This window comes from Apteryx mantelli, chromosome 2 (genome assembly GCF_036417845.1).
Source record: "Apteryx mantelli isolate bAptMan1 chromosome 2, bAptMan1.hap1, whole genome shotgun sequence".
Classification (NCBI taxonomy): Eukaryota; Metazoa; Chordata; class Aves; order Apterygiformes; family Apterygidae; genus Apteryx; species Apteryx mantelli.
The window spans coordinates 38,877,753-38,904,943 of record NC_089979.1 but is presented as its reverse complement, the minus strand read 5'-3'; positions in this window follow the sequence as shown (position 1 = coordinate 38,904,943).

Below are 27,191 nucleotides of genomic sequence, written 5' to 3'. Positions count from 1 at the left end.
ACAAATACATTGGAAAATATCTCAGTGACCCATGGATTCTTTAAACAGAGTAAAAAGCCACATTTGCTTGGTATCTTTACTAGAATTTATTGCCTCGACTCCACATACTTTGACTATTTATTTATTTATTCATTCTGTTAGAAATTATTATTTAATCATGTGACACCAGAGATGAAATTGTGGCTATATAGATGACCGTGGCAAAACTTTTGCAATTTGATTTCATCTTTCTTGATCAACATGCACAATCAGTTTAATCCCTCAGAAAGTTTGCCATGGACTTCAATTTTGACATTTGCTGTATTTTCCATCAGTATGGTAAAGCTTGTTTGCTTCAAGTACTGAAACTGCTTAAATGCATTTATGTCCTAGATAACTTCTGACCACCTATTTTAGAAATGCAAATTAGATTTAGTTCACAAGAATACTCAGTCCCACAAAGTCACTATGAATACATTCTTCTTCCTCTTGATACTGTCCTAATGCAAATAATTAATTCTGACATAAAATAATATAAGAAATAGTTCTGGATAAAAGCTAGTATTTTGTCCTCCAAAATCTGAGTGACTTGAAAAGATGTCATCTACTTCACTTTTGAATGTACTTTACTGAGTTGGTGTACTGGGGTCTATGTTTATTCTGTGTATATTCCATTAAACTTCCAGTATTTAAAACTGTCACATTCTTTTAAGAAGACTTTTTTTTGAAATAATTTCTAGTGTATTCAGAGTTGAAAACACCTTTAAATAGGTTTGTCATAAACACACAGGGGAATACAAATATATGAATTCTACTGTTAATGTTATTTATTATTTGTAGTGTGGTAGCACTGATGATTCACTAATGTGCTTGGAGGTGTATAAACACAGAAATGAAGCATCCCACAGTACTTGTAACACTCTTCTTTCTTTCTTGCTAATCCCCATATGATTTACTGGAATGCTTATTCACTAGACAGAATCAATACCTGAAATTTTGCTTTTCCTAAATTGAAAGCCTGCAGCTTTCCTGGAGGTGTTAAATATCCCTTAATTTCTCTATTTTAACTATGAATATATTCATTTTTAATGGGAGCTCTCAAAATTAGAAGCTTAAAGCATGAGCCTTGGCTGTCTTGTATATGAATATAAAGGGACTAATTCTCTGAACTGGCCTGTGTTCATGAACTCTGTGCAGCTGCTCCCTTATGTGATAACCACAAATTTGCCCGATACCAACTGGAAGTCTGAAGAGCTAAAAGCAGAAGTACTTCAGCCTGTGCTGAAGTTCTTGAGTGAAGCTTTTAGGAGCTCCTGTCTTTCATGGCCTGGGGCCAACTGAACAGTTGTAACACATGTTAACTAGAGGGTTACACTGGTGCCTGCCCAGATCTTTTTTTCCTTGTTGCTATTCTCCCCTCTCAGTGTGCTGCTCTGGAGGGGAAGGAAAAAAGGGAGAGGTCTGAGAGCAGCACTAATAACATGCCTGCATTACCATCTCTGCCAACACAAGACATAGAAAACCTGATTTCTAACTCAAAGGTGGTGTCATTTTCACCCTTGCTTGCCAGAATGGCAATGGGGGAAAAGGAAGGGGGGGGTCTTTGTTTATATCAGGAAAACTCAACCCTCAGCTAGTCGTGCTTGTTCTCTACTGTTGCTGAAGAGCTGAGTTCCTTGTAGCCTGCTAGGATTTCCTCTGTTTCTTCTTTCCACTTCGACTTTCTCATCCTCTGTCAAAGCCCAGATGATCTCAGTGTCAGAGTGGCAGTGGAAGCAAACTTGTGCCTGCTACTCAAAGGAGAAAAACAAAAAGTGCTGCTTGGGCAGCATGTTTCTCCTCCCACAGAAGGGGCAAACAAGAGTTTGCCCAGGCTGAGCTCTCACTGCAACACTTGCAACTTGTATTTGTTTTGTAACCAAAAAGAAGGATGCTTATTGCCAGAACTTCTTTTAATAGAGAAAATAGCAGAATAATGTAATTTCAGAGAGAGATGAGAAGGGCAACAGGATGGCTATCTTGACAATAGACCTTGCTGCTTTGATTGTCCTCTGATGAAAGCTTTTCCTTTTCTCCTGCTGCTCCTTTTCTGCTTGCTGCTGTTACATCCTCACCATACAATGTGGGATGCCATGGTTGGGTCCTGAAAGAAATGTAAGCATGCTAAAGCTAATTGCTTTGAGTGCAGTGTCATGCAACTGCTGCTAGGGTATGCATGGTCGTGGAGCTGTCTTGGTCAACGCTATCTCTGCATATCACAGTTTGGACATGCCCAGAATTATCTGCTTAGCAATTGCCAAAGGTAAGACTGTTGGTTGCTTTTCTCCTGCTGCAAATTTCTTGGGAGAGAAGAGGGAAGAACTGAGGCAGCAATGCAGTCTGCTCCTCTCTCTTCTGTTCTTGCCAGTTCCTGCCCCTGGTGGGACAGAATTGGTGAGCTATAAACAACAGTCCTGATCACCACATGCTGCTCTCGTGAGGCTGTCTGCAAGCACCCTTTTGCACAGCCCCTGTTTTCCCCAGCACCTAAACATTTCTGTTGAAATACTAAAATTATGGAAAGAAATCTCTCTCTTAGAAAAAAGGAAAAAAAAGCCCAAAGCGCTGAGGTCAGCCAGTTCCAATGTAAACTCCCCCCTTCTCTCTTCACTCACTGGATATTTATGATAAATTGAGTGCATCTTATCTGTGACTTGCTTACATAATGAGGTCGGTTTTTATTATCACATCACTGCTCTCTCTAGAAGGAGAAAGGGTGAGCTTAGGTTTTAGATCTTTTGTAATTACAGGAAAATATGCAGCTAAGTCATGTTCTCCTCACAGGATTCTCAAAGCTTTTCCATTTGATCCTTCTTACTATTTTAAGAAGAAAGTGTTTGGAAATCTGTGTGCTTTTTATTTTATTTTTTATTGCTCTGATGCTTTAATAATGCACATTGTGAAACTGTGCTGGGCACATGATTTATGCCATTCCTACCTGCCTAGAGACATAATGATGAAATATCACAGGGAGTATTTTCTCCAAGTGATGCATGCATGAAATTCCCATTAATGTTAATGTGAGTTGTGCAGATCCACTCAGAGAGTGAAGAGAAGGCCAAAGATGTGATAGTTACATTAGGGCTTATGTCTTTCATGGCAGGCAGACTCTTCAGTGGCAGGCAAGTTTCTCTGAATTTAACAAAAAGGCATCTTAAAAAATGCCACTTCCATATGATATGCAGATGTATCACCACTACGTTTTATGCCTAAATCTTACAGCTGTAGCTGATCTTACTAAAGAAACAGGCTTCTGTTAAGTGTCTTCCACAAAACTAGTCTCCATAATTCCAGAATGATGGCTGGAACTCAACAAATGATTTTAATAAATTGGCATAAGATGAAAATCAGGAAAAATGAAACTTAAAGTATGCCCCCAAACGAATCTTTCTAAAGGCAGTAATGAGGCTGAATTAAACACCCAAGGCAATATGGAAAAGACTTTGAATCTAAATTCCTTCCCTGTTTTCTGTCACCAGCATAAATTCAGTGTGAATGTGCATGCAGCTTGGAAAGTAGGCTAAGATCCAATGTCTGCACTTGCAACATCCGGCACAAATTCTCTACAAGTGAAGAGGCAGGTTCTGTCATTCTGTCACCTACTGTCCATGAGCTTCATTACTAATAGTGTGATTGTTTGCACTGATCAGAAGAAGGAAAACACGCAGATTTTGAGGAATTTGTTAGAATTTCACAGCTTACAACAGTAAAATAGATATATCATTTTACAGTTGTTATTGCTTTTCCTGAGATGTTATTGAACAGCATTGGTCAGCATTCAGTCATGAATGGATTAAAGTCTTGACTGGTTCTAGAAGGTCTTTTTAAAAGTCAGCCGTGTCAAAATTGTTTAATATTAGGATATTTGGTTATATTTAGGAACCTTAATAAAAATGGTCTGATTTTCAGGTGTGCCAATTAGTTGCCCTCCAAGTTACAAGAGCCAAAACTGTCTAATAAAATGACTTTTTAAAATGTTCCAGTGAAGACGATAAAAATTCTGGGTCCTTGCATGCATTCTTACAAAGAACATATTATGGGAAAACTCTCCTAACCATCTCTTGTGAGATACAGCAGGAAGGAAATTTGGTTGCACACTGAGAATTATTTTATCATAAACATTCATGTAAGTGATGCTCACTATAGTTTGTTCTTCATAGCTGCTGATGAATTAAAGGTTATTATACAAACAGCTTCAGGCCCTGATATTGGAGGTACCTGGGCTTTTACAGACTCTGCTACGAGTGCTGAGTGAGTACATTGAGGCCAACAGGATTTTGTGGCTATGCCTGCCCAAAAAACTGAGCAGAGTCATGGCAGGGGCTTGATCACTAGCCCCTGAATGTCTATAGTGTTTAATTGTTAGCACTTGTCCTTGGCACAATTTTGGCTTGGGCCAAATAGTACTTTCACAGACAAGGCCTTGGCATGTTTCAGAGAATAACACAAGTTAAAGGCTGCTCTAAGTCGGCAGACTGGATTAGACCACACTGGAGAAAAGGAAAGAGAGTTTAGCTAGATGGCTGTGAGCCATTATGACATTTGCCTTCAGGGTGCTCTAGCTTGTTTTATTTATCAGCGCAGACATCACCTGTAAAGTCTTGTATGTTTGCAGCAGTGGGATGCCTGTTAGTAACTAAGACAAAAATATCCTGATCTCTTTGAAGCTTTTACATGCACTGACCTGAATCACTCATTTTCTTTTCCAAGGACTTCATAAAAAAAATCAAAAACATATGAATTAAATCAATTTTATATCTCATCTCTGAAGTGTTCAGCCAATAGTCTGTCAGCTAATCCTGGTTGATCTCTTTCCCAGGGCACCTTGGAGACATAGAGAAGCTTGCTCCAGGCTAAATTAATTATTCTAGTGATGGTGGCAGCTGCATGATCCTAGCTGTCTTCTTTTCTGGCCACATGATAGCAGTAGGGCTCCAAGAAAAAGGGCCACAGGCTTCATGATTTAATCTAGCAATGGGGACCCACTCCTGACTATAATTGTATTTGAGACAACCCTTGAGCAGAGTGTGGAGCATGAGGTCCATGCAAAAGCCCAGGAAGTACTGGATTCACTGGATATATGATTAGATCTTTCTATATTGTGTCTGCTGACATTCACAATAAAGAAGTGGCCCATCTAGCCCATAAAGTTGGGCACAACTGCTGTACAACCATGTCCTTGACTACTCTCCAAGAGCTCCTTTTGAGTACATTTACTCAAGAACAAATATTTGATTCTGGAATGTCTGGATTTTTCATTCTTTCCTGTGTACCCTGTGTTTTGGACTAGAAAAAGATGATAATTTGATTCCGGTAAGAGTTAATTTACAAAAGTTCCTAACTTAATACATGTGTAGGCACCTAATTCCAAATCACTGCTCAGCTATTGTCTAACCCTGCAGGTGCTCAGGAAGCCTTGGCACCAAGGCTTCAGCCAAAGAATTCCTAGCTGCCTTCATTTCTGTTACTTGGCATGATCTCCATCAAACAGGGCCCCTGAATACACCAGACTGCTCAGTGCCTAAACCATAGCAAGATCCACAAATCACGTGTGTGTGTTTCTGATCGTGTAGGCAAGTCCTGATCTAATACAATATTTCAGAATGTCTTTAACAGCTTGGGTTACAAATAATACTCAGTGACCCATCTCAAATGCTCAACAGCCTAGTGCATAGAGAACTCATGCATAATACACAGGCTCATTTTCTTCTCCTGCTTACTTTGGAACACAGATTTGAAGCCGCATTTTACCCTCCACCAGAAAATCTTATATCAGATTGAGAATGCACCAGCTATCACACAATAGCACGCTATAAGATGAATCTCTCATGCCCTCTTGATGAAAATAATCTACTTAATACAAAATACTTAAAATATTCATAGTAAATATTCAGGCTCCATAGCTTAATGATGAGGGCTCTTGCCTGGAAGACTGGGTTTCTAATCACTGCCCTGATGAATAAACATCTGAGATTTACAGATAGTGGACAATGCCTAAAAGAAAGTACTCCTTTCAGAGTAGAGTGCATTATCTGCGATTATTTAGCCAAGAAATTATTAGAACTTCCTTCAGCTTCACAGGGGCAAATTTTGACTGGAAAGAGCTCTGGGAGGAAATTATACTTGCAGTGTAGAGATACCGTAGTGATAGCATTCTATATAAAAATAAAAAAAGAGCCTAGGTCAAATTCTTTAACCCAATCTCAGTATTGTTGTAGCCTACAGGAAAGATCTTCAACTAAAATTGCAAAGTTAGACTGACAGTCATGCTTTTGGATGATTGCTCCTATTCATCAGACTTCCAGTCCTTAGTCAAATCAGGATGAAGAGGGTTATATTTTTTTTTTTTGTAGTGTAGGCTAAGAAAAAAAAATGTTGTCCTATTCATTTATTATCAAATTTGAACAGTTTGCTTTGGAAATGCTAAGAGTTACCCTAGCTGAACTCCCTTCTTTAGGCAGTAACTAGTTCAGATTGCCTTCCCTGGGACTCTAACATCAATAAGAAGAATGAGAGGTAGACAGGCAAATGTGCATTAATCCATTAATTTAATCTTCATCTTCAAGTCATTATGCTAAAAAAAAAATCAAGATTCTGATAAATTAGACTTTTTTACTTTTCTCCTACGACCCACTTAGAAATCCAGAAGTCATAAAGTTTTGCCTTGTCAAAAGCTGTAACTTATGGTGGCACAGCAATATTTTTTACTGTCCAGATAAAAAAGGAAATTACTAACTCCATCCTTGCCTGGTGATGCAGTTAGCTTCCTGAGATCTCAGTGCTTTCACTTCATTTAACATGAAGAAGTATAAAACTGACGTATAAAAATTCCCTTGAGCAATCATTCATAATTGTTAAAAAAAACTTTTTGTAAGATTTTCTGGTCTATCCACACATTGATTTTTATGCAGAAAGCATCTTTTTTTTATATATATAAACAAAAGGTCCTTTCACATTTGTTACAAATCTTTCCATTTCAGTTTTTCTTCATTTGTTTGTATTTTGATATTCAATTTAAATTTATCCTCTATACCCTTTCTTTGCAGTCTCTGAGATGATCAAGTGTTGAGATTTTAAGAATCTTCTGCCTTCTCCAAGTGTTCCTGGAGCTGCTGGCATTAGTAATGAGACTTTTTTGCTTTCTTTCTGTAAAATCATCCAAACATTTTAGCAAAGTTACCATTGCTGCTATTTTATAAATCCAGCATGCCAAATTCAGTGAGAGAGACTTTAGTACCCTTCAGAAGGAATTCTTGTAAATAGGCTACAAGGATTTGCAATCTGTAATTATGGAGCTTATAAACTTTGTGCTTTGAATACTTAATTTCTTCTGGTAGGCTATCTGTACAAGAAGGCTATGGAGGCTATGGAGGACCCTCTTTTACCCCTCCTGGGAAACCTGCATGCTCGATCACCTCCCTGAAATGCCTGTACACCAATGCACGCAGCATGGGGAACAAACAGGAAGAACTAGAGATATGTGTGCGGTCGCAGGGCCATGATCTCATTGCCATTACAGAGACATGGTGGGATAGCTCGCATGACTGGAGTGCTGTCATGGATGGCTACGTGCTTTTTAGGAAAGACAGGCCAGGAAAGCGAGGTGGTGGAGTTGCTCTTTATGTGAGAGAGCAACTGGAATGTATTGAGCTGTGCCTAGGGGTGGATGAAGAGCGAGTTGAGAGCTTATGGGTAAGGATCAAAGGGCAGGCTAGCATGGGTGACACTGTTGTGGGTGTTTACTACAGGCCACCTGATCAGGATGAGGAAGTCGATGAGGCCTTCTACAGACAGCTGGAAGTAGCCTCACGATCCCAGGCCCTGGTTCTCATGGGGGACTTCAACCACCCCGATATCTGCTGGAAAGACAACACAGCTAGGCACAAACAGTCCTGGAGGTTCCTGCAGAGCATTGGTGACAACTTCTTGACACAGGTGGTGGAGGAACCAGCAAGGAGAGGTGTGCTGCTGGACCTCGTACTAACAAACAAAGAAGGACTGGTGGAAGATGTGAAGGTTGGGGGCTGCCTTGGCTGCAGTGACCATGAGATGGTGGAGTTCAGTATCCTGCGAGGAGGCAGCAGTGCACCAAGTAGGATCGCAGCCCTGGACTTCAGGAGAGCAAACTTTGGCCTCTTCAGGGACCTACTTGGAGGAATCCCATGGGTGAGGGCCCTAGAAGGAAGGAGTGTTCAAGAGAGCTGGTTAATATTCAAACATCACTTCCTCCAGGCTCAAGAGCGGTGCATCCCTATGAGTAGGAAGTCAAGCAAAGGAGGCAGGAGACCTGCATGGATGAGCAAGGAGCTCCTGGCAAAACTCAACCAGAAGAAGGAAGTATACAGAAAGTGGAAAGGGGGACAGGCCACTTGGGAGGAATATAGGAATGTTGTCAGAGTACGCAGGAATGCAACGAGGAAGGCTAAGGCCCGTTTGGAATTAAATCTGGCTAGAGATGCCAAGGACAGCAAGAAGGGCTTCTTCAAATACATCAGCAGTAAGAGGAAGACTAGGGAAAATGTGGGCCCTTTGCTGAATGGGATGGGCGCCCTGGTGACGAAGGATGCAGAGAAGGCAGAGTTACTGAATGCCTTCTTTGCTTCAGTCTTTACTGCTCAGGCCAGCCCTCAGGAACCCCAGATCCTGGAGGCAAGACAGAAAGTCTGGAGAAAGGAAGACTTTCCCTTGGTGGAGGAGGAGTGGGTTAGAGATCATTTAAGCAAACTTGACACCCACAAATCCATGGGCCCTGATGGGATGCACCCACGAGTGCTGAGGGAGCTGGCGGACATTATTGCTAAGCCACTCTCCATCATCTTTGAAAGGTCATGGAGGACAGGAGAGGTGCCTGAAGACTGGAAGAAAGCCAATGTCACCCCAGTCTTCAAAAAGGGCAAGAAGGAGGACCCAGGGAACTACAGGCCAGTCAGCCTCACCTCCATCCTGGGAAAGGTGATGGAGCAGCTCATCCTGGAAGCCATCTCCAAGCATGTGGAGGAAAAGAAGGTGATCAGGAGTAGTCAGCATGGCTTCACCAAGGGGAAATCATGCCTAACCAATCTGATAGCCTTCTCTGATGGAATGACTGGCTGGGTAGATGAGGGGAGAGCAGTGGATGTTGTCTACCTTGACTTCAGCAAGGCTTTTGACGCTGTCTCCCATAACATCCCCATAGACAAGCTCAGGAAGTGTGGGTTAGATGAGTGGACAGTGAGGTGGATTGAGAACTGTCTGAATGGCAGAGCTCAGAGAGTTGTGATCAGTGGCACAGAGTCTAGTTGGAGGCCTGTAGCTAGCGGTGTCCCCCAGGGGTCAGTACTGGCTCCAGTCTTGTTCAACTTCTTCATCAATGACCTGGATGAAGGGACAGAGTGCACCCTCAGCAAGTTTGCTGACGATACAAAACTGGGAGGAGTGGCTGATACCCCAGAGGGCTGTGCTGCCATTCAAAGAGACTTGGACAGGCTGGAGAGGTGGGCAGAGAGGAACCTCATGAAGTTCAACAAAGGCAAGTGCAGGGTCCTGCACCTGGGGAGGAATAACCCCAGTCACCAGTACAGGTTGGGGGTTGACCTGCTGGAAAGCACCTCTGCCGAGAAGGACCTGGGAGTGCTGGTGGACACCAAGTTAAGCATGAGGCAGCAATGTGCCCTTGTGGCCAAGAAGGCCAATGGTATCCTGGGGTGCATCAGGAAGAGTGTTGCCAGCAGGTCAAGGGAGGTGATTCTCCCCCTCTACTCAGCCCTGGGGAGGCCACATCTGGAGTACTGCGTCCAGTTCTGGGCTCCCCAGTACAAGAGGGATGTGGCACTACTGGAGCAAGTCCAGTGAAGGGCTACAAAGATGATTAGGGGACTGGAGCATCTCTCTTACGAGGAAAGGCTGAGAGAGCTGGGCCTGTTTAGCCTGGAGAAGAGAAGGCTGAGAGGAGATCTTATCAACATGTACAAGTATCTGAAGGGAGGGTGTCGAGAGGATGGGACCAGACTCTTTTCAGTGGTGCTGAGCGACAGGACGCGAGGCAATGGGCACAAACTGAAACACAGACACTTCCATCTTAACATGAGGAAAAACTTTTTCACTGTGAGGGTGACAGAGCACTGGAACAGGTTGCCCAGAGAGGTGGTGGAGTCTCCTTCTCTGGAGATATTCAAAACCCGCCTGGATGCAATCCTGTGCAATGTGCTCTAGGTGACCCTGCTTGAGCAGGGGGGGTTGGACTAGATGATCTCCAGAGGTCCCTTCCAACCTCAGCGATTCTGTGATTCTGTGAAGAGTTGATACCACGGTGATTGGAGTTCATAGATATAAGATACAAATGTGAAATGTGAATGTGCAAATAGTGATGATTTGTGCGAAGCACTGAAGTCAATATCAATGTCTTCCAAATAATACTGAGTGTGTCAGATCTGAATGACAACAGTGACATGAAGGAGAACAGGACAGTGTTTGAAAAAGAGAAAGTGAGTTAAGTTGGCTGATTTTAAAAGATACCACTAAAGGCTTGCAGATTGCAGCTGACCAATTCATAGGGCTTTCACAGAAACAGTATGTGTGCTTTTAGACTGTATGCTACTGCAGCCATGTGAATGCATCAAAATCTCAGCTTTTAAAAGTAAGAAAAAAAAATCTCCCTCTATGGTTGTAAAGAAGAAGCTGGGAAATGGATACCAGAAGGCTTAAGATAGAAAAGTGAGTCATGAGACATAAAAAAATTAAAATGTAATTCTGTTGATTTTTATAGCAAGCTCTTAGCTCTTTGATGTCTGCCTGAAAATCTATGAACAGTTGTCATACAGGGACCTTGCTGATGGCATCCAATGCCTCTGAGCTCCTAAGCTGAGGGGGAAGAGCCTTTGAATTCAATATTATGGTGACAGGTTAGTTTATCTCATCCCTTTCTCTCTATATCTGTGGCTTCCATGGAAAAGAAATGCAGATGCCTGTCCTACGCATGACTCGAGCAGATGAGGGTAGGGTAAGCCACTGACACCATTTAGGACACAACTAACCATATATTTTTAATTTTTTAGAAGTTAAATGATGATTACATGGGTAGTCAGTGCAAGACAAAGGCACCTATCAAAGGCAATTTGACTAACCTGTACCACATGTCTGTCTTAGAACGGGATAAATTACCCTTGTGAATTGGCTACCCTTCCTTGCTGACTGCTGCCAGAACCAAGGCAATTGGGTCAGACAAGACACATCTCTTTCTGGTGCTTCATGTTAAGTGAGGGACATCCACTGTCTCTTGCATAATTACAAGCCTTTAAACTTTATCCAGCAGTAATCATGGTTGAAGGAAATTCCTCATGTGATTTCTGCAAAGCTAAATGCACAATGTCCCACCTCTGTCATAGGGTGGAAGAAGTTGTTCATTGTCGAGGTACTGTATTAAAAAATGGCATCTGTAGTGTCAGATATGCAAGATGAAGGCACTTGAAGAAGCATACAGAGAAATCAGAGGGTCTGTCAGTAGTATCTGTTTTAGTTACCTAAGCCTGAGCGTGGTAAGAACCATTGAACCTACCAAGCCAAATACTGTCAATTTAGCTGTGGAGTAATGTGTTGCCCTACTCTAACGTGAGAGGTGGAAGGGACACCTTGCCAATTACTCAATTAGCAAAAGGTATTTACTAATAACACAGGAATAAGGAAAGAGACCTTTTTCATACGAGGAAGTTGACAGGACACAATCACACCTGACTTGTTCCTGTAAACCTTTGCCAAATCTGGACACATTTCCCAAAGATGACAAAAGGCAATTCTTCATGAAAAGATCACTTGACTGCCTAATTCCAAGTCCCTGTGCCAAGCTTTTTTTCCACAAGGACAAAACTGTATATTTTTCCCTAGTCAGAAACAAATGACTATTTTTGATTGAAATCTTCCAAGAAAACACAGACTGCCAGCCTGAAGTAGTTACCAAAAAGTAAGTTGCCAGCCCAGAGGGTGAAAGCGAACAAAATTATAAGCAACTGAAAGCAAAGTCTTACAAAGAGAAGTGTCAGGCAATCCCAGGGTTGGAGTACCTGTCAGTTCCTGCAGTTAAAAAATATAAAAAGAACATGAAAGACCCACTACCATTGATTATTGGTTTTAGACGTTTTAACAGGTAGCTTGCAAATATATATGACCATGACTTATATAAAAATGATGTTAAATACATTGTTGCAAGCATGATATGATGTCTAGAGATCATATTTAATAAGGCATCGTATATTTCTTCAGGAAAGTCTTTGTCTCAGGAGATGATAAAACACTCAGTCTTACACATGGTTCCCATTCAGAGGAGCAATCGCTAATTGAGTTTATTTATCTACCAAGAACATTCAAGCTATGTTTTCCCAAATCAGTAGGCTCCAAACAGAAAGAGAAATCTGTTTGCTCATAGTTTCAAGCCATTTCGCCCTGGGCTAGATGTTTTCTTGAGCCTTACTTCAAGGGTTGGTTCTAACAGTAACCTTGGAGTTTCTAACCCTGTAGTGAAGGTGCTGGATATATGTGACAGCTTGTGCCTCCTGCTGCTATTTCTGTAATAGTAATCAGACCTTACTGTTATGGATGCTGGAGTTGTCTGTTGTGCCCATAAATCCAGAGATTGTATTGACCACAGAGACTGGAACTAAATAGGTTCCACACCTAGTGGAACTTACACTCATGTAAATGTTTTCAGATCTGGGATCTCACAGTCTTTATATACATACATATACATATACTTCGTGTGTGCCTAGATTACAGTATTCCAGATAATGTTCCTCCACACTACTTCTGTGTGCCGGTATGCTTCCCCCATGATATGGACTAAGATTTTGCTCCTGTTATATAAAATGAACATGTTTTCATGAAATAAACTATATCTTTAAAATAATTGGATTCAAGATAAAATGATGAGTGGTGGAACATAGCTGCTAGATTCTTCCTGTCAGCTGCAGATTATGTAGCATAGCCTGGCGAGTACCAGGCCCTAGGAGTCTGGGTCCTGCCTGTTTCATTAAGCAGTATGAAGCTGACTGTCAGCTATTAGCATGCAGAATATTAGCAGCACCATACCTGACAAAGAGGAAAAAGGGCCTCCGTACAGCTATATCACTGTAATCCATTCATCAGTTTATTGAACTGAAGCCCAATAGGGGGTTTCTCAAATGCATGTGATGTCCCATGCTGTTAAGAGTTTTGTATTTTGATCTCAGATTATGCTGAAAGATGTGTGCTAGCTCTCTCCAGGTTATGTATCCAAGGTTGTTCAAAGGCAGAACTTATTCCTTCCAGAGCTGAATATAATTTGCACTCACCATGTTGCCCTAGACATCTGTTTCATGGTTTGGGGTACTGGAGGGGGACGGAAATTCATCCTTGCATTTTGCTGAGTTTCTGCCACCAGAGGCATCCCCATGCTCCTGTGGTTCCTCTGCTGCTGACTGTCAAACCTAGGTCTTGGCCACTTTTGTCCTGTCCACAGTGCAGTGAAATCTAGCTATAGCAAAGCTGAGGAATGAGGCAAAGATGTGGATTAGTGAGGTTCCCCTTGATGAAAGCCTGTTGTACATGCTTTACAGGTGCGAGGTGGTTTTCTGATAACAAAAGTTTGCATCTCAGAATTAAATGAAGTGTACAAGAGCAATGAACACTTTGGTATGTTTCTGAAAGCTTTGTTGCTACTCAGCTACCAGCTCCATTATCTCTTGAGAGATCTTGGCAGAGATTAAATCTTTTTGAATGTCTGGTCAGATTTCTGTTTAGAAATCTGGAAGATCAGCAGGGACAATTTTGTGGATGTTCTCTTTGTTCACGCCCTTTTATTAACCAGAACAAAGTAACACCATAAATGCATAAAGCTCATGAAAAAGTGTGCAAACATGCAAACTTCCTGAGATGTAGGAATTTGGGTCTCACATATTTTACTAAATAGTGTGTGCCTGGCTATTAGCAGCTGGGTCTTCATGGTTTGTTCAAAAATGTTTCAGCATCCTTTCCAACACTGACTTAAAAGAATATAAAACTGCCTTTCTAGCAAAATAGCAAAAACTACTGGTGCAAGCAAAGAGTTATCAAAGGGGTGGTGCTCATGGAACATGCTAATTGAATAGAGACTCAAAATTCCCTTCAGGTTCTTGAGATTCAAATTTTTTACCTGGCAATTGGCAGAACAAACAAACCTTGGTAAGATTTTGGTTGGCCTAAGAGGCTGAGCCTTATTTTATACTATCAATTGCAAATCTGCTGGGCTATAAATCTTAGTTTTTGTGTTAATTATCTTCATGCTATAAATTTTGTCTCAGAAGTCAACATATTTTTCGATCTTAATTTTTACTTTCCTTATTTAGTTTTATTCCCAATAACTCAAACAAATTCCTGTATTTAAAGATATACAGAATCTATATGTACAGATTTATAGCCAGGAAGTTGGGTTTGCTAAATGTTTGTTAAAATTATTCATCATTTTAGTAAGGCCTGAGGAATCTGTAACCTTTCTGCACAGCAAACATGGAGCCTGTGCAAGAAACCATCCGAAATGCCAACATATAACTGAATGAAACTTGAGTACCTCCAAAAAGTGGCCTTCAAAAATTCCACCAAGATGTCTGGCAGGAACACTTTGATGAAAATAGTCAGATTTCATAAGGCACTTGCAACACCTTACCTTTATAGGATACTAAGGACAGCCACTGAAGCACAATTTTTCCAAAGTAAAAAATGCATCCATTGAAAGCCTTTTAAAAAGTAAATTTCCTTTCATCTTTATTTTGAAACTCGTTATTTTCCATGATATGATGTTTTCTGACAAGGAGCTGATATGCTGCGATAATACGACAACAGGTCCAATGTTCTGGCAAACTAGCAAAAATGAAGATGCAAAGATGTCAAAAATTAAGCCCAACTGTGAAGTGAATCTCCACATTTTTGTTCTACAATATAGATACAAAGTTTTAGCAAAAGGAGGAAGAAGACCCATGTGGTTAAGATATAGACTAAAGAGACCACAGTTCTTCCACAAACTAACTTGTGTGGTCAAGAACTAATCCATCAATCTTTAAATGACTATATCTTGAGAGGAACAGTACTCGGGTGTACATGACAGGTAATCAGTAAGGACAAAACTAGACACTAGCATCTGGACAGTCTGCCTGCTAGGTGACCGCATTGAGGACAATGGGTCAGCCAGTAGAGCATTTACCATCATGAATAATTTGCAGTGTACATCATGTGGGATTTTGATGCTGAATCCTCAAGAATTCCCTGTCTTGGAGTGAATCTGTCCTGAGTGGAGTCAGAATCAGTCTCTGTTAAACTATGAATTTATGCGTCCAGAGAAACTGTTTTGATATGTTGATATAAACACTCATGAAAGGGACTGTGTGCTGGGCCTTACCTTTTATAACATCTATTTCCAGGTACTTGTAGATCTCAACATGTTTTGCATCTAAATAGAGGGGGATGTCCGTCTCACTTCTAGATCAGATTCAGTTTTGGTAGGAAAATTTGTAAATTTGCCCATTTTCAGTTATAAATATTTCTGTGGAATTTTGGGGACTTTGGCCTACCTCAGCCTTTCTATGTATGTACATCCCCTAAAGATGTTTCTTTTTCAAAGCCAGCCACTGCAAATCACTGTAGCAAGGGTATCTCTGTGGCAATTGTGTACGAAGTCCACAAATTAAAAATGTTTTTAAAAATAAAAGTAACTTGAACATGAGTTTCACTGCAGAAGGATTTTTTATTACTCTTAATGTCCAAAGGCAGTAGCTCACATTAGGAACTAATGGCCTGTGAAATGTCATTTAAAAATAAAAGATGTGTTTGAGTCAGAGGAATAACAACATCTTTGACTGTCCTATGTTTTCTTCCAATGTTTTGAAAGTAATTTAATTTTTTCTTCTATTTTTTTTAGAAAGATACTTGATCTCGGGCTAAAAAAAGACAGACTTAATTACAGACCGTAGCTTTTTTGGTCTCAATTTACACAATTTGACAACAGTGCTTTAAATGGAGGGACACTAGCATGGCCTTAATTGAAGTTCTGATGATGTTTTTTTGCACTAATTGATACCCATGTTGGCAGACTGAGCTCAGCGATCCCGGAATGAATGGACAGGAAGAATGAGACTATCAGCTTAGCCTTGCAGGTGGTCTTTCCCGATCAAGATTAAAGAACATTGGCAAGGCACTGCTGGAAAGCCAGCACTGTAGCTACGCTGTACTATTCTCATTTCCTATTTAAGCAGAGGATTTCAACGTTCAGGCTAAGATTTTCATTCTGACTCCATTTGCAGTAGTAGTAATAACTATACCTAAAAAAAAGCTGAGAAGTGACTTGATTACAGAATAAAAAGAGGTTGACAAGATGAAAATACCAGGTACAAATGAGGCCTTTAATCTGCCAGAAAAAAGGTTGGTGAGAAGCAATGACTGGCTTTGGGTTTAGGATGAATTCAGATTAGTATGAGACAAATTATCAACAGTGTAGAAGTAGGGTGTTAACAAATGCAAGAATAAACTTCCAAAGTTATGGTAGACTCTGCATCCTTCAAAGTCTACAGATAGATGCTAGCCGTCTAACACAGGATCTTGGGCTAAGCACAAATAAAACTGTCAGGATATACAGTGGTCTACAATATACAGGAGATCAGACTAGTCGATTCTATCCCTTAAAGGCTATTAATCCTGCTAATACTTGTTTCTTATATAGTGTTTTCATCAGCAAAATTCAAAGAATTTAAGAAAGCAGATCAGTAGCACTATTCCCATTGTACAGATATGAGGACTGTATCTCAGGGAGGTAAAATCACTTTTCAGAAGATATATAAAAGGTCAGTGGTGGAGAAAGCAATACACAGCCTGTTTCTCAAATCCTGTCTTGTCAACTGGATACAATTATCTGAAAAAAAGCTCGCAGGAATATGTAATTACATTTTATATTTTTTAAAAAAGGAAGGGAATAATATTTGACAATTGAACTAATGAAACATTAGTTTAAACTAGCAAAATGATCTCATCTCCTGGTGCCTCTAGGATGCACATAGGACCCTCTCAAGAGTAAGTTGGTAAGTGAAGAAATATAACCCGAACCTTATTTCAGTAACTTCAGAAGCCTCCTTATAGAAAACCATTCTGAAGGCAATCTCATTCCATTTGGTAAATGTTTGCATGAGGAACTTCTATTTATTTTTTAAATTAAACAGCATAAGAATAAGTGGCCTAGGGTTAGGGCGGCAACTGCAGCAGTTTACCTTGATAGGAAGAAGCTTTGTTGGAACTGCAGGGCTGAAAAAACTGACAGGGCACTTAATCTGGCTTCGTGATAATTGAAAATGAGATGACCTATTGGCCTGGGATGTGCATTTGGTTTCTATGGAGCTACACCAAATCAGATATTAAGGTGGAACCTATAAATGGCTTCTATACATTCATGCCAGACTATTTCTTGCTGCTTTTCATTTCATGAGGTAGAGCAAGTGTTAGTATAAACCCCAAGTGTAAAACCTGGCAAATTTCTATCGATAACAGACTATGCAAGATCCTACATAATCAAAGAGGGACAAGATAATTAAAAAAAAATATATAAGCAGTTTGAAATGTTGTAATATAATTGTTTGTGTTAAGGTAAATGTCTCTACTGCACAGAGTATACAACTGCCAAGAATTTTGTACTTGACAGGCTGTGCCGACATTTAAATTCAAATGCTCCAAAATCTGATGAGGAGAAGAAAAAAAAAGACATTTTGAATGAATACAGAGTACAGTCCATCCTCAATAACATAGTGAAATGTTCTCTGGTAACTAAATGTGATCAGCTAGCAGTTCTGAATGCACTATCACATTCATCATTGATGTTTATTAATACTATATTTCTAGGGCAATAAATCCAAGTTATTGTTAAAATGATATTGTTCGCATGAACCAAGGTTCATTGACCTAGAATTAGGTTTAAGAATAAGCTCTTTTCCTAAGACTATCTTGCACACACGTAGACTGATGTACATTTTCACAAAGATGCATTGGTATAAATTTGAATATAAATATCTTTACCGTACCTGCTGATCATAGATAGCTGCACTCTTTTTAAACACAATTAAATCCCATTGTTATCAATTGTCTGCAGCTTGAGGAGCTCACAGTAAGGCACTGCACTTTCAGAGCTGAGCAGATACTGCTTATGCTTAGTTTGATTTTGCTGGTAGGTCTGGAACAGCTACAGTGCAGAGCTTGGTTTGCTCCTGGATCTGCATATATCAGCTGGAGGGTGAGTTTGAGACACCATTGGAAGTGTCACTGGCAAGGGAAGAGAAAACTGGGGGTGGGTGTTGATCGGCTGAAGTTCCCCCCCATAGGATCCAAGGGAGGCACAGTGAAATAGCTCATACTTCAACTGCATTGTCTGAAGAAGTCAGAACATTAGTCTGAAGGGCTGGTCAGCTGGGCATTTGCCCATGATACAAAGCACTGGGATCAGAGAAAGAAGGAAGTTATGGAGGAATATTGACAGGATTTAGGTAGTTTCTAGGGTTGTATACACTGTAGTTTGTATGCTGCACATAAGCCTAACAAGTAGGATAATAGCAATTTGATTATAGCACGTGAATATTTGATTACGGTTAAAATGGATTCAGTCTACTTTGTCCTGATGTTTAAAAAATGCTGCTGCCTTCCTTTCCTGTGGGTGGGTGCCATTTTCATTTAAATTTAGAAGGTGCAAGAACATGCAAATGAATCAGTACAATTGTACCATCATTTTGATTCAAATGTCAATGGCCCTCTGAGAACCATGCAGTAGCTCATACATCAACAGGATGGTGAACAGGAATATAAAGTGTGCTGTTACGTGTACTAAGCCTGATTTTCCTCTCATCTACACAGTTAAAAAACAGGAGTAACAACACTGAAATCAACACAGCTATACTGGTGCATCTGAGGGAAGAGACAGGCTTTCCATACATCAAATTCTTGAATCATCTCTTGGTTTGAAAAGGAGACCCGACTAAGGCATTCAGTATCACCGCTACAGCCAAGGTTCTTTTAGAACATCCATTACAAACCTTGTTTGGAGTATTTTCTGTAGGAACTCAACTATTTTAATTTGCTTTGGACTGATGCACAGTAAGCTCTTAGCCCATATAAATTCCCCATAAAAATGTGTCAAAGTCTGTTTAGCTGTTTCTGTTTGTTTGTTCTTAAATTTAAAAAATCAGATCAAATTTTTCGATCTTCTAGCTGAAAAGAATGTGTATGTTTATTCAAATCAACATGCAAAATTTATTTATTTCTTATTTTGAATGCTGAGATAGAGGTTAAAATAACTAACTCTGTAGTCCTACAATTTAAGAAATGTAATTTGCATCTGTGAATTAAATACATATTTTTATCTACTACTTCCCCTATCTAGAAATCTCACTACAATAATGTACCTACAGGTCAGTCCCAATATTCTATTCTCAGTTTTGATTTCCAAGATAAACTGCTGAAACTTGGCTTGTACCTTTACTCTGCCTACACAATAATTCTTATAGCCTTCTGAAGATATGCTGAAATGAAACTATTCCCTTTTTACAGATGGTGAAATTGTAGAGGGTAGTTTTGTGAATTTTATGAGACCTGAACATGAAAACCTTCTTGTTCAATAGAAGAGAAAATCAAATCCCTATGACAAGACCTCTATAATTATGACAAGAATGAAAGTAGGCCCATAGTTAGTGTGAAGGATGGAAGACATTTTCATAAACTGATTTTTCAATGCAACATTCTAGAGAAGGTGATTATAGTTTTCTTAATAGACATAGCTTTCCTGTATCATTGCACTAAATGCACAGAGGCTTCAACAAAATAGGTATTTATGATATCAATGAAAAAATTCATAGTTGCTTATCACATTTTAAATGCAGCAAAAATTTGTATACAATTTACACTAAATTGGGCATTTTCCCCATGTTCTCTGATTTATTTTATGATCTTGTTTAAAAAAGGAAAGAAATCCACAGAAAGCCACTGAACATAGAAGAGGTTGATAAACCACATGATGGTGTTCTACTTTGGCGCGCTGCATTCGCTGCGTGCATTTTCCTTTAGAATCACGTTTGTGATGTCTGCTATTCACATGCTGAAAAATGGTCTTAGTGTAGCAACATTTTTTTCACTTCACCAGCAAAATTTCTTCTCAGACCTGCATGGTGACGATTAGTATTAGTTACTTATAAAAAACACTGCTGAACTTGGTGGGGAGAAGACTATTGGCCCGAGGACATCCAAACATTCACGACTGGTGTTATTGCATAGAAGTAGGTTGACTAAGGATCTCTCCTTAAATTCCTTATACTCTCTCCAGGAGTTGGAGCCTTACTCCGGAGTCATGGTGATGCCTCCTCCTCTGTCCCCGAGTACTAGAGGGAGAGTTAAAGCAAAATTGTTGCTAGATGTATCCTTGCCTTGAGAGCTGTTGGATATAGACACTGGAGTACTAACTGTGGCATAGTCTTTGATATTTTTCCTGGTGTGCATATTACGATTGTTATTTTATATCAGGTATACTTCATATTATAAAAAGAGTATCGTTTTCCTTAAATTTTGCCAGAATTTAAATATTTGGGTTGAAATTCTCCATAATGAGTGTCTGCTTCAGCTAATTTCTTTCCTTTCATTCTTTCTTTCTTTTGATAATTCCTTTCAAAAAGGTTAAGCTATTTTCTGTAAGCACTCAGGACTTGGTAGGTCTGTAATAGGACCATTAGAAAACTTTGCGGGGTTTGTTTTTTTGATGGTTTTCTTTTTTCCCTTTACATCTTCTCACAAAATTAAGGTCACTTGATCCTTGAGTTAACTGATCTCTTCTCTGCTGTGTTCTCTCACAGATAGCAGGGCTCCTTTCTCAGGTGGGGCCACCAGGACCAGGTGGGTACTGATGCAAGTCTGGAAAAATAAAATAGTAGTTATGTTTTCATGTTTTGTTTGTGAGTTTGTGTGTGTCTGTGTTTAAACATACACACGCACACACACACACACACACACATATACACCTATATGAATGTGTGTGTGTGTGTATATATATATATATATATGTATGTATGTGTGTGTGTAAAAGCACCTTTGGGGAAAATTGTGAACTATCTTTTACTAACTAATACAATAAGTCCAAAGTATTTCTTTGATTGTGACCTTTAATATAATTTCTTTCAATTTGCTGTTTAGCAGCTGACTTTAACATATTTCAAACAGAGCTATTTAATAGAGCCCATTATAATTTTCTAACATCATCATAATCTATTTTTCTAACAGGGTCACCTTTAACACATGGTGAGATGAATGTGTTTTATTAATATCTATTCTTTTTATAAGGATGTCTGCTTGAAAGCTAAAAAAAATTTTTTTTTTAAATCCATAAGATTTGAAAAAGTCATATACAACTCTGAAAAATTCAAAAATGGGTTATTCTTGGATAAAAATACACTCTCTCCTGCCAGTCGTCTTCTTTCTTGAGTAATATTTTGTAATCTGCCACTGACAACTAACTCTAAAAGATGCCTAATCTGTCCTTAAATATGTCATATAGCTATAGTTTGGTATAATATCTGTTTCTGCTGCAAAAAGCATTTAAAATATTTTCTACATAATTTAAATGTACTTTATAGTTGACTCATTTTAGGGAGAAAAAAAGGCAATTCAGAGTTCCACTGCTGGGGCTGTCCGTTAATCTTCTTCCATTGTTTTATTTACACAGTTTTATGAAATCCCCACAGAATTATATTTGTTTGTGTGTAGTGCTGCTCTTTGATATGAGGAGGAAGTAGTGGTTCTGCCCCTCACACATGAATTCATCAAAATGTTTATTCAATTTCAGGCTCATTTGTTTAATCTTTTAGACAACAATAGGGATATAAAAAGCTGATCAACAGGACTTTTGTTTTGAGCAAACTCTGAAAATATAGATTTTTTTTTATCTGGTAGAAGGTTTATTTCTGGTCTGCTCTGACAGAAGGGTGATAGGTTTCTATCTCTTAGTCTAATTAATACCTTTAATCTTTTTTAATGGTTAAACAGTCTCCCTTTGGTTTGCAAGGCAGAGAAGAGATAAAGGCACATAAGGCTGGAGGTTAATCCTTGTATTTTATTTCTTAATTTTTGCTATAGGGATTCCCTTTTCTTTGCTTTGTTTACTTGTAAGCACTCTTCAGGTGCTGGGAGAAAGAGACAACAAAAAGTTTGATTAGGACTATCATTCAAGATTAAGCAGACATTAAACTTTTTGAAATTTAATAAGAAATAATTGTTAGCTGAACAAATGGACTAATCTGGTTCTATATCCATTTTTGATTATAATGTCTGAGAAGAAAGAAAAAATAATACTTGTATGTTATGTACATGGTTTTGTTCAGCTAGTGCTCTGCCTTGCATGATTCCAAAATAAATAAATAGACTGTATATGACACACAATAACACAAGTAATTACAGATAAAAAAAATTAGGTGGCTGGATACTGTATGCATTTTCACTGGTTTATGTCAGTGTCTGAGATCACTATGCTTCATGTACAAAATCTAATGCCAATGTTGAGTTAACTTAAGTATGAAATTAAAAAGGCAGAGAATGATAATGGCATTTCATTTAATATGCTCTCACCTTAGAAGTATAAGATGAAATTTTCATTTAAGTAAATTCCGATGTGTTTTAAAGGGCATTCTAAGAAAAAAAGGTAGAATCATGGGAATTTTTACCACTGATGGTGGCGTGGGTCAGGTTTTTGTCTTGTTGCTTCTGAAAGAAAACAGCCAAGCTATTTTGTTTTAGTAGTCTATAAAAAGTACACTAGAGAGTGATACATTGTACTTTAAAGGTTGTAAAGACTATCACAAAAAGAGTCTGATGATAAAAATCACTTTTTTTTTACTTTTCCATTTAGAATTTTGATGTGTTTAAGTGAACTGTAGATGCAGGAGTATTCTGCAAACAAGATTAGGAGCTCTGATGTAACCCCTTCAAAGAGATTATAAGATTTAGGATTTGGGCTCAGACATGCACGTGCCCTCAAAAGAGACTTTAAAAAATTGGATTTGTTGTTTTTATTTTTCTTTGCATACAAAGAAGAATTATCTTCTTCAATAAATGGTTATGTGCTAGAGAAACTTGAGTAAATGCCTTTCGATTTTCCATTGGACCACATACTGAAGAGGAATTCTTTAACTAAGAAAACAAAGTCAAAGACCATCAGCTAGAGTTGTAAAAGGTAGACAAGAGCAGATAGTAGCTACATATTTTTAAATTAGGTTTATTACTTTGGAAAATTACAACAGCTTTATAAACAGTTATGCTGCTTTGTACACATGCTGTTTGGTACTAACTTACAGCAAATATAGCAAGCGCCAAAATCGCCACGGTATCTGCAAGATTAGTTTCTGCTCTGCGCGGTGCAGCCCGGATCCTACCTGCCAGTCCCACTGTACTGCCCGGATACCCAGCGGTGATGCTGCCTTGCCATACTGGTGCCAGCAGCAACCCAGCTCAGCCCTGGAGTGCAGCAAGGTGGGGAGTGTGGCACCGAGGAGCAGGGGCAGGGAGGACGGGCATCCAGCTTGGCACCACCCGGGAAAGGACAGGGGGTCTCACTGCCTCCTCTCCCATCCGCGCGTGGCTTTCCCCATGGTGCCCTTTTGGTGATACTGTGATTTTTAGTGATTATACCCTGGGAAACCAAATGGTGCTGCTCCCCTCTGGGTGAGAGCAATACAGAATGGTCTACTGATTAACGGAGGAGGAATTGTGGATTTTGCTTGTGAATTGCTACCTGCTGCAATAGGTGAAATAGGCATACTTACACAGTGATGTTGTCATCATCAGGATATAAGCAAAACATGGTTTGAAGAGAAAGGTGGTGTCTTTTGGAAGACTAACACGTAAGGGAGGAAAAAATAGGCAAGATTTGAGGTACACAAGCCCTTCTTCATGTCACATAAATAAAATATTTCGGAATGGTATATATTATGGGTATTAATAGACTAAATACCGGCTTTAAAGGTTAGAATTTTAACAGAATGCCCCACAATGTGTGAGATACTTTGATCTGCAAGTTGTTTATAAAAGTCACTGTACTTTGGGCCCCTCGGCTGCTTAAAATTTAAGTTACATGCATAACTGCTTTCCTGAAACGGATGCAAAATGTTTAGTGGGAATGAATCCTCAGACATCAATTATTCTTAGTTATATAATTTATTGTGACTTAAAAAGCAAAAAGAATGATAATTAATGGTGTTCAAAATTATGTTCTTCTTTCTTGTTTGTTGATAGGATTACTGGTAGATGGAGAAAAATAGTAGAATAGCAGAAAATGATCAGTTTTCCCCTTCTTTTCCTACTATTGATTTTCAGCTCAGCTCTGAATTATTCAAGTTGAACAAGAGTTAAGTCAATATTAAAATAGAGCTAGGAGAAAAGGTTTTAATTTTTTTTCCAAATTGGAAAAAACAAGTTGCATTTTAGTGGAAAAAAGCCACAGGTCCAAATCACCCTAGTATCTCCAGTGTCATGGGAAACAATGTAGTGGGGTCCAGAAATGTGGACTGAGGAAATCTTTAGTTCCTGATTTAAAACAAAGCAGTTAGTAGCTGTGCTGATGCCACAGCTCTGGGAGATACGGGACCACCAAGCCTGAGTGAGTTCACATGGTGGGCTATCCTAGGGGGTCTGACTGGCTGCAATATCCCTGGACAGGATCTGGGCTTGAAATGGACCTCGGGAGTCTGGTTTCCAGCAGACACTTCCATGGGCTGCGAAGGAGGCAGCAAAGGGAAACCAGGAGGAAGTGTTTTGGAACTGTGCTTGGGTCTCAGGTAACTGCTAGAGTGTGAATTTTCACAGGTGTGAAATTCCATTAAAATAAAAAGTGTTGTCGGAGTTTTTCAATGTGCTCTTCTTTGTGAAATTCCATGAAGCATTTGATGGTGCAAAACGTGAAAAAGGCCTGAGTGAACAAACTCTTTAGTTCTCAGCATGAAACAATATTGAATTTTTCCTTCTGCTCTATCCACTTCGATTTGTTGTCTTGTCTTATACCTCAGCAACAAGCTCTCTATAGCAGGGAATGTCACAATGTGGTGCCTACTACAAGAAATACTCAATTTATTTTTAGGGCAGCTAGGTACTACAGTAATACAAATAATTAACATTAAGTGGCCTTTAATGAGGGATTTAAAAGAGAAGAGCATATTGGCTTTAAAGACATGTTCATTAGACATGAATGTGTGTTAGAAAGTCCATTTTAATTTAGTGCTTCATAAACAAGAGTATCTCATCATAGAGGTAAGAGGTGACCATTCTTTTCTTATATTGGCCTCACCTCATTATCAGGAAAATATTGGTAAAATATAGACAGCAGTAGAAGAAGAGTCATGCAATCTTTTCTAAACATTTTTTAGAATTGTCTTCATAGGTACTTTTTAAAGACTGCCTTGCTGATATTTCAAATCCATGTCTGGACTCTGTTCTTTGTAGACAGAATCATGCCTGTGAGGTTTTACTTGATTCCTGTCACTAATCCTTTGTAGGAAATATTCCTCTTTTTTTAGCCCCACAATATTATAAAAATAAATTAAAAATTATATAGGGGACTGGAGGAATAGTCTTAATTATGGTAGTAGGTTGAAAGACCTAAATGTATAATTTAACTGCAAGATGATACTAGTCTACAATATTCAGATGGTCAGCCTTTCAGTACAAATTATTCAATGTGCTAGAATTAGGTGACATGGTCTAATGTGTAGTCTGAATATCACATAAAACTTTCTGACTGATAAGTCTATTATTCTTTGGAACAGTCAAAAGACAAGTGGTAGAAGCCAAGAACTTGATTTAAATATTGGCTTGAATTAAATATTACACTGGAAAATTCGTTGTAGGAAATGATTTTACATTGGCTTGGGAATAAACCAGATTACTTAATGAAATTTCTGGATCTCTAATACATATCAACATCATATATATATATATATATATTTTTTTTACAATAAAGGAAATATCTTTTCTTCAGTCAGCCTTGGAATAATTGCTGACTCTGTTTTGGTGATACTCTTGGGATCAAATGCAACTGTTTAGGTCTCACATGTTACCACAAAGTTACAATTAGTGTTTGTTAGTCTTTGTAAGTTAACTGTCAAATACACAAAAGGACCTAATAAATATCATCTACCATCACTTTACTAGGGCAGTGAATTTCACAGTCAACTCTGATTTAAATTTGTAAGTTAAAGATCAAGCATATTAATTAAATGTGAAGTAAAGCAAGGACCACTATAGAAAAAAATTCTTTTGATTGAAACACACATGAAGTGTCTCAATGACAGGAAGGCAGCTAGAGCAAAATATTCATTCATAAACCTACATCCACTATTTTGCTATCTTCTTTATCTACAGGGTATTTTAAAAATGAATTAGCTACTGAAGCAATTAAGCTGTAATGCAGTATTTTTTGAAGTACTCATCAAGTAATTTCAGTCTTAAACAGATAATTGTCAATAACACAATAAACATTTATAGCTTGAGTATGCCCCTTATGAGAAACGCTTTCCTGTTGCTATTTTGGATTTCCAGGGAAAGTCTGTTTTGCCCAAATCCTATCATATAATTTGTCCTTTACTACAGAAGCATTATGCATAAAAATAAACATCTAAATTTTATCCAGAAGGCCCTTTTGAATTTTGGAGAAGCACCATTTTTTGGTTTTAGTCATATAAACTAATTTGTGTTTTCCCCACAGCTCAGATTCTGCTTCAAAGCCAGAAACACTGTGATCCTGTTTCATTTTTCAGAAGTACTTATTCTGAAAAATAACATACTGTAAGATAGCTCTGAGTGACACTCTTGTGCTCCCCCTAAGTCATATTCTCTCAAATAAATCCGGTTGTCAATTTTGTTATTGTGAAAGACTCAACTTTTTGACTTTGCATCTACTTGTTTTTTATGGAATGTGAGCGACAACGTACAGAGACAGAGTTTTACTGAAGGAATAGTTTAAAGTAGACATGGATTGATAAATGTGGAAGGTGTCACGGTCTTTTTTAGGAACATGACCTCAGGGATTTTCTGGCTTTTCTTTCAGCTTATAGTACTATTAATATTTTAGAACAGAACAGACCTTTACTCAAAGTCATCAGACTACCCAACCATTTTTCACCAATGTTTTCACCTCAGCT